This window comes from Pongo abelii, chromosome 1 (assembly GCF_028885655.2).
Source record: "Pongo abelii isolate AG06213 chromosome 1, NHGRI_mPonAbe1-v2.0_pri, whole genome shotgun sequence".
Taxonomy (NCBI): Eukaryota; Metazoa; Chordata; class Mammalia; order Primates; family Hominidae; genus Pongo; species Pongo abelii.
The window spans coordinates 193,786,226-193,801,681 of NC_071985.2; the positions used below are offsets into that span (position 1 = coordinate 193,786,226).

General features: G+C 41.9%; 1 pseudogene; it reads right to left on the reverse strand.

Annotated features, from left to right (window-relative positions):
* Positions 1-1,004: 1,004 nt before the first annotated feature.
* Positions 1,005-2,179, reverse strand: LOC112133860 (coiled-coil domain-containing protein 25-like; annotated as a pseudogene).
* Between the last annotated feature and the right edge of the window lie 13,277 nt (positions 2,180-15,456).

The window sequence follows — 15,456 nt, forward strand, 5'->3', positions numbered from 1 at the left end:
ACTGCAGTCAAAAGACATCTTCTGCTCAGAATCACAACTGACAGTGAGTGGTTCAAGTGAGAAGTAATGTTATATAGTAAGTTACTGAATCTACAATGAGAAATTGAACTCTGGGGCTACAACTCAAATATGATTTCAAGGTAAAGAATATAATTACTTGGCTGGCTAGTGAAACGCTTATTTCCTTCTAAAATCATAATTGCAATATGGACTTCTGCTTCATGCTGCATCCCAAGGCACAAATCAGGTAACCTACATCTCCCAAATGATCAACAGAGCATTCCTTCCTATTTTACCCTCAATGCTGAGAAATTACTCCAGAGCCCAGAAGTTGTTGCATAGGGGGCTTGGGTTACTTGGTGCTCAGGCAACAACTGCCATAGGCCCCATCTTGATGAACACCATCAATTTCTTTAAATATGATGATACTAAGATGGAGGAGGCCCTGCTCAGAGGAAGCAAGGACGTAAAAGCTGGGACAGACTGCGCTGAGGGTCACTACACTAACAGACCCAGATGACACGATGGAATGTGAATACTGAAGCCGACAATCTTCTGAAAATCTCTTTTTCAAAACCCATATGCCCTTTTTTCTAATCGGGAAATCAGGAACAGGGAAACATTCGCATAATTACCCACCAACATGTTCTTCTTAACAGAAGTGAAGATTATTTTAAGAATATGAAAAGTGTTTCAAGACATCTGTTTTCAGGGATAGATCACAGCAACAGAAGTGCTTTTCAGAGTTGGTTCATCTTAAAGTCAATCTCAAGAACAAGGGCAGCCAGCTTTCACAAGGTACTAAGATATGTACTGGCAAAAACTTTCGCTTTAAGTTATATGCTGTCAAGTTCAAATATTTTATACATATCTGATCCTTTTCTGTCAGCAAAAAAGGTACTTTTTTTTAAACTCCAAAATCAATAATTTCTGGGTAGAATGAAGGTAGAATTTTGGTTGTATTTTCTATTTCAGAATACAGATGAAACCAAAAGGTCTGCAATTGTCTCTACATCCACATCTTTCAAAGGTCCTTTTCTCCTTTTACATGGATTCAGTTGAATCATTGCCATCCTGATTTGAAGACATATTTTCAACTTTCATTAGTGGTAAATAGCTCCTAAGTTCATCCTTTCCCTCTTCTTCATTTCTTCTTTTTCTCTCCTTTTCATTTCCTGAATTTGGGCTTTTTTCTCATTCCTCTCTTCACGATCTCTGCATTCTTTCTCTGCTGCTAGGTCTGGAAACACTCCACTTTGGTATTTTCTAATCGGTTCAGGATCTCATTTACTTTCTTCTCCCCTGTCACAATTTTTACATCCTTCTGCCTGTGAAAACCTATGTGCCCCACATCCATGTCAGCTGTTTTCTTCAGGTTAGACCGCGGCGTATATACCACATTAACGTTCATCTTGCAGCCTTGAATGCTACTGGCTTTCACAAGGTGGGCACAGTCCATCAGCACTTCCTTTGGAATGTCTTCTATACTCTTTCCCAGATATCTTCAGGCCAGCCATGCTTGATCAGATCTTCATTTTCATATTTATCCTTTCCCATGTAAATAGTGTACGGGGATGAATTAATGCTGCTGCTGGTGAAGTAGAACACCATGGTCCCGGCGGCGGTGTGGTGACTCCACCGCCCAGCAGCAGCGCTCAATTCACCCATATCTGGGATTTTAACCTACATCTATTTGCCACTAAAGTACATGCTCTTAATACACACAGAGGAACACCCTCATTCTCTTTTCTTCCCTCCTTTCCCCTCTCTATCTCTTTTTCTCCTCGAAGCAGTCCAGCAAAGTGGTTAAATGCACTAATTCTGAAGTCAACCTGCTTGACTAGGAAGGATTGGCACATATGGGTACCTAAAGGTTAGAATGGAAGCAGGAAATTGATTCACATGAAAAATAAATTACCTACCATACCTACCAAAGTCTGGCTCTATGGCTTACCAGCTGTGTGACCATGGGAAGGTTACTTAATTCCTCTATGGCACAGGTCCACCTGTAAAAGTGAGATGATAAAGGAAATTTTTGCTAAGCCTTGAGCATATGTAGATGGACTTACACCCTGCTTGGCTCTGAGCCTGGATGAGTAATAACATGCAAAAATCAATCAGTTAGGGTCCCAGAAGAAGGAACCAAAGCAACTGCTTCTGGGAAAATTGATCAGAATCAGAAAAAACCCATAACAAACAAACAAACAAAAACCCTAACCTGATGAGGAACTTTTTGTGTTTGTGATTTGTACCTCAACTGTTTATTTGGATTCAACTTTGTGGACTTACTGAGTCAATAAAGTTTCAAAAAAGCACAAATGGAATTGGGGCTCAGTTGCATTACAGCCAAATAATCCTGAGAGGACAAGCTAAAGACTTATTTAAATCAATCACCTATCCTTATGAAACTGTGTGGCTTTTGCCCTTATAAGCCCACCCTTGCCTTTGGACTGGGTGTCAGTCTTCATGAGACCTGCTCTTCTTTGGATATTACTCACCTAAAAGTAAACTCTTAATGCTTATATGAAAGAGTAGTGAACATCACTGATCATCATAGAAATGCAAATCAAAACTACAATGAGATATCATCTCTCTCCAGTTAATTAAAATGGCTTTTATCCAAAAGTCAGGCAATAACAAATGCTGGTGAGGATGTGGAGAAATGGGGAACCCTCATACACTGTTGGTGGGAATGTGAATTAGTACAACCACTATGGAGAACAGTTTGGAGGTTCCTCAGAAATCTAAATAGAGCTACCACATGACCCAGCAATCCCACTGATGGGAATATACCCAAAAGAAAGGAAATCAGTATTTCAAAGAGGTATCTGCACTCCCATGTTTATTGTAGCACTATTCATAATACCCAAGATTTGGAAACAACTTCTGTGTCCATCAACAAACAAATGGATTTTTTAAAATGTGGTACATATACAATTGAGTACTATTTAGCCATAAAAAAGAATGAGATTCTGTCATTTACAACAACATGGATGGAACTGGAGGTTATTATGTTAAGTGACATAAGCCAGGCACAGAAAGACAAACTTCACATGTTCTCACTCATTTGTGGGAGCTAAAAATTAAAACAATTGAACTCATGGTGATAGAGAGTAGAAGGATGATAAGCAGAGGCTGCAAAAGGTAGTGGGGAGGGTGGGGGGAGGAAATGGGGAAGCTTCATGGTTACAAAAATAGTTAGAAATAATGAATAAGATCTAGTGTTTGATAGCACAACAGAGGGACTATAGTCAATAATAATTTAATTGTACATTTAAAAATAACTAAAAGAGTATAATTAGGCTGGCTGCAGTGGCTCACGCCTGTAATCCCAGCACTTTGGGAGGCCAAGGCGAGTGGATCACCTGAGGTCAGAAGTTCGAGATCAGCTTGGCCAACGTGGTGAAACACCATCTCTACTAAAAATACAAAAAAAAATTAGCCAGGCGTGGTGGCGCGCGCCTGTAGTCCCAGCTACTCAGGAGGCTGAAGTAGGAGAACAGCTTGAACCCAGGAGGCGGAGGTTGCAGTGAGCCTAGAACACGCCATTGCATTCCAGGCTGGGCGAAAAGAGTGAAACTCCATCTCAAAAAAAAAAAAAAAAAAGAAAGAAAAAAGTATAATTGGATTGTTTGTAACACAAATGATAAATGCTTGAGGTGATGAATACCCCATTTACCCTGATGTAATTATTACACGTTGCATGCCTGTATCAAAATATCTCATGTACCCCATAAATATATGCACCTACTATGTACCCACAAAAATACAAAATAAAATAAAATAAAATACTGTTAAAAAAAAAAAAAAGGAAACTCTCAATGCTTAGCTAATTGTCTTGAGTTATTCTTTAACATTTAATCTGAAGACCCAATCGTGCATGGCCTAACTTTGTATTGGATCAGGCTTCCTCTGCCTTACCTAGCAGTACACTCAGTTTAATACTCACTACATATCAGTATTTATTTTGTCTTTTATTAGGGAAAATAGTTCCTATCTCATAAGATTACTTTGATGATGAAATGAGATGACACATGTAGAACAAAGCCTGAGGTGGCAAGAACTCACTAAATGTTACTGTCATTAATTCAACAAACATCATTTATAGCATGTATTATATCAGACACAATTCTCCATCCAAAGGTGCTAAGGTGTTTGTATCAAGAAGGGTCTAATCAGAAGACAGAAACCACAGCCATTATTTGAGCAGAGAAAATTTAATATAAAGAATCCTTGTCGGCCCAGCACAGTGGCTCATGCCTGTAATCCCAGCACTTTGGGAGGCTGAGGCAGGCGGATCACAAGGTCAGGAGTTCGGGACCAGCCTGGCCAATATGGTGAAACCCCGTCTCTACTAAAAAATACAAAAATTAGCCGAGCGTCGTGGTGCGCACCTGTAATCCCAGCTACTTGGGAGGCTGAGGCAGGAGAATTGCTTGAACCCGGGAGGCGGAGGTTGCAGTGAACTGAGATCACACCACTGTACTCCAGCCTGGGCTACAGAGTGAGACTCCATCAAAAACAAACAAACAAACAAACAAAACACACACAATTTTAGCCGAGGGGCCCTGCAGAGCTGCACCTCAGATCTCTGAGGAAGAGGTGCCACTCAGCTGTTGGAGTTTCTGAATGAAGCACAATAAGGCTGTTCTGCAAATGTTGGGAAAATTGCAAACTGGATTCAGCAACCTCCACAGGAAAGAACTGCAGCTGATGCAAGGCAAGCGAGCCCCAAAGTGGAGCTTAGCCCATGAGGGTTCTTGGCTTTGCCCAGGAAAGAATTCAAGGGTAAGCCAGAGATAGAAGAAAACAGTTTTATTGAAGAAGTAGTGTTACAGCTCTAGTGGTGTTACAGTGTTGCAACTCTGTGACTGCTCCTTCTGAGCAAGGCTACCCTGGAGGTGGAGAGTAGCAGCTCAGGGCAGTTTTGCAGTCATATTTATACCCACTTTTAATTGCATGCAGATCAAGGGGCAGTTTGTGCAGAAATTTCTAGGGAAGGCATAGTAATTTTGGGTCATTGGGTCATTGCCATGGAAAGAGGCGGTAACTCCCTGGTGTTGCCATGACAATGATAAACTGACATGATACATGGTGGGCGTGTTTGATTGGAAAGCGGCTTCCACCCCTACCCTGTTTTAGCTAGTCCTCAATCTGGTCCAGTGTCTGAGCCCCACTTCTGGAGTTGAGTCCTGCCTCCTACCTCATTGTTCCCCAGGTAAGGAAGTGTTGCTAGGTGATGCTCACAAGTTCAGGAAGACCAAGGAAAGAAACCAGTTCCTTCCTCCTTCAGCCTTGCAGTCTCCCTCTTGTACTACCCATCAACACAGCCTAACAGAGAGCCTGCTTTTGGCAATGCAGAAATATAGTTTGCAGAGTCCCTGCTCCAGCATCATGGTGCAGAGTATAGAAGGATGGGTTGAAGCAATAGACAAGAGCTTAATAAACAGCACAGTCCATTGGTTCAAGATCCATGTGCACATATTTTTACATCTTTCTCCATATATGTCAACTTTCCAAGACAATAAAAACAACGGCCTTTCTGTCTAACAAGATACAACTACCTTTCATATAAACAAATCCTCTCCCCAAAAATGAAGAGATGCAAAGTTGCAATAATTACTGTATCCATTTTCGGGAGACATTCATATCATCCACTTCTAAGACATGTTAATTACTTCTCAAATTTAGTCATAGTCCCAAGTGAATATTCAGTTGAGCTTGTCATTTCTTTCTATAAGCAGTCTAGTGCATTCAAAAGAATCCATCCCACATCCCAAATAGTTCTTGCAGTCATCATCACTGCCATAATGACCAAGTGAAACAGCCACCTTGTCCCCCAAGGCACTTGTAATAGGCACTTCATCACAATCAACCACAGGCAATTATGTGATTAATCATAATTCACTGTATGCCATGGATTGCTAGCATGCCATTTTCCATTGCCAATGGAGCTCAGCACTGAGTTCAAGCCCAAGAACACACTAAAGTAATATCACGGCAGGGTGCCGTAGCTCATGCCTGTAATCCCAGCACTTTGGGAGGCCGAGGTGGGAGGATCACCTGAGGTCGGGAGTTCGAGACCAGCCTGGCCAACATGGAGAAACCCTGTCTCTACTAAAAATACAAAATTAGCCAGGCATGGTGGCGCATGCCTGTAATCCCAGCTACTCAGGAGGCTGAGGCAGGAGAATCGCTTGAACTCGAGAGGTGGAGGTTGCAGTGAGCTGAGATCACACCATTGCACTCCAGCCTGGGCGAGAGAGCGAGACTGCATCTCAAATGAACAAACAAACAAACAAACAAAAACAACAATAACAAAAAAAAAGACCACACACACCAAAAAAATTTTTTTGAGGAGTTATTTCTTGGGACCACTCCTGAGACCAACTTCTCAAGCAGCTGTGGTCCAATGAGACAGAATACCACCATGTGAACAAAGAGAATTGAATATAAATAATTGCTAACTAGATATAAAGTTGTGAATGAAGTCACTAAAAGAGGAAAAAAAAGAAAAAAGAAAAAGGAAAACCACCGAGTTTGAGACCAGCCTGCACAACATAGTGAGACCCTGTCTCTACAAAAAAAAAAAAAAAAAAAAAAAAGCTGGGCATGGTGGCGCATGCTTGTAGTCCCAGCTACTCAGAGTGCTGTGGCATGAGGATTGCTTGACCCAGGAGACTGAGGCTGCATTGAGCTGTTTTCATGCCACTGCACTCCAGCCTTGTCCACAAAGCAAGGCCCTGTCTCTCAAATAACAACAACACACCAACATATTATGGATGAGTAGCTACCACTCCTAAGACTGAGGGAACTGGGAGAAGAGGTTTGAATTATTAAAATTTGTAAGTTTAGAAGGAGGGGACTCCAGAGCTGAAGCTCATCTCTGAGGATGGGTGGCTGCTGCTTGGATGATGCTGGTGCCTTTGAACCTGGAAGAGGGTTCCATGGGGCTCAGACCCAGGCCTCTTGGGGACAGGGCACTGTCTGGCTGGTGCTGGTGTCTCTGAGAAGACCACATTGGGGCTGACTCTGCAAGTGGTGGGAAATTGCAGAGTCAATTCTGGAAAGAATTGCAGAGCAACTGGTCTCAGCTGCTGCTCCAGGAAGACACTGCTGCCGCCAGGGAGTAGAATACAAGCTTTGCTGGAGTGATGCTCACTGAAAATACTGGCCATCAGACAGCCCACAGGAAATTCACAGGGAACCAACAGAAGAAGTAAGTTTCTTCTTCCGTCCCCATCATTGCATGCGCTCTCTCCCTGTGTATTAATCATGTCTTTTTATTTTCTTTTATTCAATGTTTTGACAACTTGGGGCCTTACTGACCCTGCAGGAACTGTCTCTCCCTGGCTAGCTAATTCCTAAAGATAGTAATCAACTTAACCTAGAGCACGCCTTTCTTATGCAAAGTAACCCATCTAGAGCCCATAACCACAACCATCTACGCTAATCAAGCCTCTCCTAAGCTGAGGTCACTATCCGCCTGCCCTAATGACCCCAGGCCCCGGTACCAGACACCTAAGGACAGCTCCTTAGGAGCCTGTTAAAATTATTTGAACAAGCCAATTCTAGGCCTACTTACCCTACCTTGGCTGTTCTTTCCAATGAAAATCACAATAAAAATGCTTGCCTACATTTTCCCCTTGTTCCTTCTGCCCCCTGACCGACCCGGGGGCTTCTCTGTCCCCCCACCTCCACATCCATGGTATCTCATGTCTCCCATTTCTAGGGAACTGTGAGTAAACCTCTTCCTTCATGACATTCCCTTCCAAGTCTGCTTGTCTTACAATACCTGATTAAAACAAATGCAAGTCCGGGTTCCATTAAAACACCCTGGAGCATCCCCTATTGACAAAGCCTAACAGCCAGCAAAGCAGAACAGTGGTTTTCAGAGTCCCAGCCCAGCTTCACAAAGCAGGTCATAGAAAGGAAGGTTTGGAGCAGAGAGATGACAGCTTAATCGCCAGCACAGCGTGCAAGTTAGATAACGTCCTGACTGTTAAATGAGTTATAGTCTAGGGCAAAATTGTTCATGACTAGAACATGCACCTCTGAGGCATGACTCAGCTGAGACACCACACAAAGAAGCCCAGCGGAGGGGAACTGGGAGTGCTGGGGCTGGAGGAGGGCTTGCCAAGTGAAAGGGGCCTATCAGAAGCGATTGCACTAAGGCAATATCCAGCAAATTCCAAAGGAGGAGAGGGAGCCAGCTACACAGATATTTGGGAATCACTCTCTGAGACAGGACCACGCCTGCCTTCAAGGAATGGCAAAGGGGCCATGTGATGTTAATTTTATGTTAATTTGGCCAGGCTGTGGTGCCCAGTTGTTTGGACAAACAACAGTCTAGCAGTCTAGCTGTTGCTATGAAGGTAATTTTTTGCATGTGATCCACTTTTTCTTTTAAGAGAAGGTCTTGATCTGTTGCCCAGGCTGGAGTGCAGTGGCACAATCACGGCTCACTGTAACCTCAAAGTCTTGGGCTCAAGTGATCCTCCCATCTTGAGCTGAGATTACAGGTATGAGCTGCTGTGTCTAGCCTGAGACCAGCATTTAAACTTATAAACTTTTAGTAAAGCAGACTCCCCTCTATAATGTGATTGGGCAATCAGTTGAATTTGGGGCCTTACCCTGCATGGACTGTCTCTCCCTTGCTAGCTAATTCCTAGAGATTGCAAACAACATCCTAGAGCACACTTTTCTTATGCAAAGTAACCCATTCAAAGCCCATAAGCACAACCATCTACTCAACTGGTCTCTCCCAAGCTGAGGTCAAGTCACCATCCGCCTGCCCTAATCACTCCAGGGTACCAGTCACCTAACGACAGCTCCTTTGGAGCCTGTTTAAATTATTCGAACTAGCCAATTAAAAATAAATACTGAGGGGCCGGGAGCAGTGGCTCACGCCTGTAATCCCAGCAATTTGGGAGGCTGAGGCAGGTGGATCGCTTGAGCTCAGGACTTCGAGACCAGCCTGGGTTACGTGAGGAAACCCTGTCTCTACTAAAAATACAAAAATTAGCCAGGCGTGGTGGCTCGTGCCTGTAGTCCCAGCTACTGGAGAGGCTGAGCTGAGAGGATTGCTTAAATACAGGAGGTTGAGGCTGCAGTGAGCTGTGATGACACTACTGCACTCCAGCCTGGGCGGCAGAGTGAGACCCTGTCTCCAAAATAAATAAATAAAGACTGAGGTATGCCGAGGAAGAAGGATTTCTGTCTCCAGACTGCAACATCGAAATTCTGTTTGAGTTTCCAGCCTTCCCACTTGAGAATGCAGCATCAACTCTTCCTGAATTTCCAGGCTGCCAACCTGCCCTATGGATTTCAGACTTGCCTGTCCCCATATCACACAAGCCAATTCTTTAAAATAAATCTCTCAGCTGGGCGCGGTGGCTCATGCCTGTAATCCCAGCACTTTGGGAGGCTGAGGCAGGCGGATCACAAGGTCAGGAGTTCAGGACCAGCCTGGCCAATACGGTGAAACCCTGACTCTACTAAATAATACAAAAATTAGCTGGGCGTGGTGGTGCGCACCTGTAATCTCAGCTACTCGGGAGGCTGAGGCAGGAGAATTTCTTGAACCCAGGAGGCAGAGGTTGCAGTGAGCCAAGATCACACCACTGTACTCCAGCCTGGGCTATAGAGCAAGACTCTGTCTCAAATAAATAAATAAATATAAAATAAATATCTCTCTAATGCATCCCATTGGTTCTGTTTCTCAAGAGTGCTCTAATACAGGCCAGGTTCACAGAAGGGAGGGAAGGATGGGGCAAGGATGATGAAATGGGTCCAGAGGTGAGGTGGGGTGGGGAGCCAGTAGTGGGCCTGAAGCCGCTGGGAGGTTTAATTGACTCACAGTTCCACAGGGCTGGGGAAGCCTCAGGAAACTTACAATCATGGTGGAAGAGGAAGCAAACACGTCCTTCTTCACATGGAGGCAGCAAGGAGAAGTGCACAGCGAGGTGCGGGGGGTGGGGAAGCCCCTTATAAAACTATCAGATCTCGTGAGACTCACTCACTATCCCAAGAACAGCATGGAGGTAACTGCCCGCATGATTCAATTACCTCCCATTGGGTCCCTCCCACAGCACATGGGGGTTATGGGAACTACAGTTCAAGACAAGATTTGGGTGGGGACACAGCCAAACCATATCACACATTTTAGGTAATAGGAGTTACAGGGCCAACCACTGCTATGGCGACTATAAAAAGGGCTTATGTAACAGTTGTCATGGTGAGAATCACCATGGATGTTTGCAGCTCCAGATCACACACCAGGTGAAAATCTCTGGTCATGTGTAACTTCAGTAAATAACCAGGTAATGTTGATTCCCTTGATAAATGGTTATTAGGGTAATCAGCATTAGCTGCTGTAACAAACAACTCCAAAAAGGTAAATGGCTTAACTTCATAGAAAGTTGTTTCTCATTCATGTCACAACCTGAGGCAGGTTGGTGAGGGCTTTAGTCTACACAGTCATTCAGAGACCCAGACTTCTTCCACCTTAGGATTTTGCCTTCCTATCTATTGTTGAAGTCCTCTTCACTCAGCTGATAAATGGAGGGGAGAAAGCATGATGCATGAGAGGTTTGTATGGGCCAGGCCTGGAAGAGACACACATCACTTTCATTCACATTCCATTGGTCAGATCTCAGTTACATTCAATATCTCAACAGCACCAGTGTCAACATCAACAGCCAGTGTCAAACACCTGATGATGTGTGTGACAACGTCCCCAGATGATTTTAGCCCTCAGTTGTCAAATTTTCCCAGCCGAGGCCCTGGGCATGGGGGAGCAAAGATAATCCACCTATGTCCTAAACAAATCCCCACAATTGTGTGAGGACTAATCTCTATAATACATTCCCTTTTCTGTGTTTCTGCTTGTCTGATTTAATCCTGACTGATACAAATCATGAGCTTTAACAGAATGTAATTGCCATTCTGAATGGTTTAAATGCCACTCAAGTTGAGCAACTTTCAACTTTTAATCACATTTGGGCACCTTTTCATCCCACATTTACTTCACTAGCACTTATCTACTCATAATTTTTGTTGAAATAATAAGTCTGTATTCCTTCTAGAAAGACAAGTTATTTGGTTTATTTTGAATGAATTATCTATAGCATCAAAGTCATTTCCAGGCTGTTGTGACTTTTACATAGTATTGATTTTCCTTATTAATATATTCTTAAAAATTTTTATCTCCCAGATTCAGATTTTCATTTATTTTTATTTATTTTTTATTTTTGGTAGAGATAGGGTCTCACTCTGTTACCCAGGCTGGAGTGCACTGGTGCAATCATAGCTCACTGCAGCCTTGACCTCCTGGACTCAAAGCAATCCTCCTGCCTCAGCCTTCTGAGTAGCTATGACCACAGGTGCGCACCACCGTGCCCAGAGAATTTTTGTATTTTTTTTTTTTGTAGAGACAGGGGTCTCCCTATGTTGCCCAGGCTGCTCTCGAACATTCTGGCCTCAAAGGATCCTCCTGAAGTGCTGTGATGACAGGGGTGAACTACTATGCCCAGCCAAAATATTTTTATTTATGATATTTAAAAGGAACACTTACCTAAACACCATTGTCTCTTCATCCTGGGTGTTATTTTTACAATTTTCCTGTAAGTTCTGGATCTTTTAAGGAAACAAAACCCCGCACACTTACTATAAATATTATTTGGAGCAAAAGTAATGCGGTTTTTGCCATTAAACATAATGGCTATTAGTTTTGCACCAACTTAATATAATGCATCAACAATAAAACCAAAGTCAAGGCTAAGTTATTTAGAAGCACTAATAAGTAAGCAATTTGAGGATAAAGATAAACTCATGATTTCTCTAAAGCACAGAGTGCCCCATAAAAAATGAGCAATGTAGCGTGTGCTGTTTGCCGTGACGTGGGCGAAGTGGCAGATAGTGCAGCTAATGTTTCTGAGAAGTTGCTATTTTAGGAGGCCCATTTATCAATGTTCATGAATGTGTCCTAATGAGTTTATGTTATACTTAGATTTATAAATAATTAACTTTGCTATTTATTGCAGTTAGTATTTACCATTTGCCAACTAACATGTTACTATTAATATTTTATCAACTGTCCCAATCTCCACCATCCATACCTATTTAGCAGCCCTGTTTAGCACAATGCCTGTGTCTGTGGGTGGCAGAGCACAGGCAGAATTGCATTATTTAGTTAGAGGTCTCTTCCCACCTACAAATTCTCCTTTCAGAATACAAATTACAGAAGTATTTTGTTTGTTCTTTTCAAACAGGAAAAACATTTCCATTACACAGTCAAACCCTGTGTCCTCATCCTTTCCATGTTTATTTTATCCTGGGGGCCTTTTCTTTCCTATCCAATGCTCCTCACACCACATCCCACAGGTCTCACCCAACCTCATTAACTACCTTGCTTTGACTTCTTCTCCTTTGGCCTCCAGTTTCCCCAAAACTAAATCACAGGGCAACAAAACTCCACACACTTACTCTAAGTATTACAATGTACCAACAATAAAACCAACTAGTATGTTACTATTTCAATATTAGATGCAAAAACACAATCAACAAAAAACACAATCACAGGTATCACAAGGTGTTTGTTGGTTGGTTGTTTGGTAGAGATAGGGTCTTGCGCTGTCACCCAGGCTGGAGTACAGTGGCACAATCATAGCTTACTGAAGGCTCAAACTGCTGGGCTCAAGCGATTGTCTCGCCTCAGCCTCCCAAGTAGCTAGGACTAATGCCTAGCCACAGGGTGAGTGTATGCCCAGCTAATCTTTGTATTTTTGGCACAGACAAGGTCTCTACAAAATTGAGCACCCCAAGGCATGGCCAAAATAATTTGGGTGAGGATCATTGTCAAAGAGAAATCACCATTAGCCTACCACGGCTGTATGAAGCTGTCAACAATCCTCTCCTGGGGAAGTTCTGTCTTTCTATTTGCATCTAGATCACACAAAAATGATTTCAACTCATTTAGAAATAGATTTTTAAAACAAAAAGAGAAAAAATAAAGTTTAGTTGCCTCACAACATATTTCAAAATAAATTCTGGATCGATCAAAGATCTGCATATACAAAATACTCCAGGTGTGGTGGCTCACACCTGTAATCCCAGCAATTTGGGAGGCCAAGGTGGGCAGATCACCTGAGGTCAGGAGTTTGAGACCAGCCCGGCCAACATAGTGAAACACTGTCTCTACCAGAAATACAAAAATTAGCCAGGCGTGGTGGTGTGCCCCTGTAGTCCCAGCTACTCAGGAGGCTGAGGCACGAGAATCACTTGAACCCGGGAGGCAGAGGTTGCAGTGAGCTGAGATCACGCCACTGCACTCCAGCCTGGGTGACAGAGTAAGGCTCTGAAAAAAAGAAGGAAGGAAGGGGTCTGAATATACAAAATAAAATTCTAAAAATACCAGAAGAAAATGTAGACATGGATAGACTTTACTACATAAAATGAGAAGTCTCTGTATACCAAAAAAAAAAAAAAAAAAAAAAAAAAAAAAAATTCCTAAACAAAGCTAAAAAACACAGACTGAGAAAATCTGATAGGCAAAAAATTATCTATAACATATAAGGATATACTAATTAACAAGAAAAAGATAGCCCAATTGAAAACTGGCCCAAGGGTATACAAAGGCCAGTCACAAATAAATAAGAAAGGCCAAAAATCAAATGAAAAGATATTCAACCTCAGTAATTATCAGGGGATATAAGTTAAATCAAAACAAGATATAATTTTTTATCAAATTGGCAAACTTTAAAGATAGATGGTACCCAATTTGAGCCAAGATATGGGAAATAACCAATTTCATATTCTGCAGTGGGTGTGTTTACTGATAGCAATATTAGGAACCAACCCTACAGAAGAGATTTAGTATGCGTGCTTGTTCACTAAAGCAAAGTTTCTGACAGTGAGAAATGAAAGATAATTATAAATATCCATTAATAGGGGAATGATAGAACGAATCAGGAGCAAGCTCGGGGGATGTGTGTGTGTTTGCAAGGGAAACAAATGGTCTGGAAAGAAGGAAAGGAAAAACTCCAAACTTAACTAGAGATGTCCTTGAGGAAGGCAGCAGGATTGGGTAGAATGGGAGGGGAGGACTTTTACTTTTTATTCTATGTTCTCTTTTATTGTTTAAATTTACTACAATGAACACGCATTTTGTAACTAGAAAAGAGGAAAAAGAAAACGTAAAATTAAAATTTAAAATATTATCGGCCAGGCGCGGTGGCTCACGCCTGTAATCCCAGCACTTTGGGAGCCCAAGGCAGGCGGATCACGAGGTCAGGAAATTGAGACCATTCTGGCTAACACGGTGAAACCCCGTCTCTACTAAAAATACAAAAAAATTAGCCGGGCGTGGTGGCGAGCGCCTGTAGTCCCAGCTACTTGGGAGGCTGAGACAAGGGAATGGCGTGAATCTGGGAGGCAGAGCTTGCAGTGAGCCAAGACTGAGCCACTGCACTCCAGCCTGGGTGACAGAGTGAGACTCCGTCTCACAAAAAATAAAATAAAATATTATCAAAATTTAAATGTAAAAGTATTAATCAAATTAAAAATATGAAACTGTAGCAAAGCCATTGTAAGACAGGCACTCTCCTACACTGCAATCTGGAGTGCAATCTGATAAGATGGCTTATGTCAATAACATTAAAGATGTTCCTAATATCTGGTAATATGAGATAGCTTTGGGGAGGAGAAATGGATGGCTGGAGGACTTATGGGGAGGGGAGGTGGGGGGAAAGGACAGAAACCTCACTATGCACCCTTTTGTACCTTTTGAATTTTATACCATGAGAACATACTTCATGTTAAAACACTTGATGAAAAATTTATAAACAGTTCACATCCCCCAATCCAGCAGTTTAGCCTTCTACAATTTATCCTAGGAGTAAATCATAAATCTGAGCTAAGGCTTATCCACAAGGATATTCTCCATGCCATAATTTCTAATAATGGAGAACTGTTAAAATTCAAAATCCAACATTAGTAGATTGATTAAATAAACTATGATGCATACATAAAGTGGAAAACATAGTTATTACAAAAATTTTTTAAATAAAAAATTTGTATATTGTTTTAGAAAGATGGCCAAAAATATATTGAGAGGAACAAATTGAAAATTATATGTATATGTATATGTATATGTACATGTATATGTATATATATTTAGATAGGCCAGCAGAAGGGCAGATGAATACCTAGATACATAATCTGAAATGATCCACCCCACAATGTTAACAGCATTTTGTGTCTTAGTAGTAGTGTTATTAACATTATTAATATTAGACAAACACTGAGAAACTGCCCTCATAAGGCAATGACTGTCAGATGGAAGATTTTAAAAAGTAATACAATTGAACTTAATGAGAAATGAAAATTTAAAGGTTAAGAAGACTCTCAGGACAAAATGAGTAAAGTAAAAGCTCTAAGATTATTAAACTCAGAGTT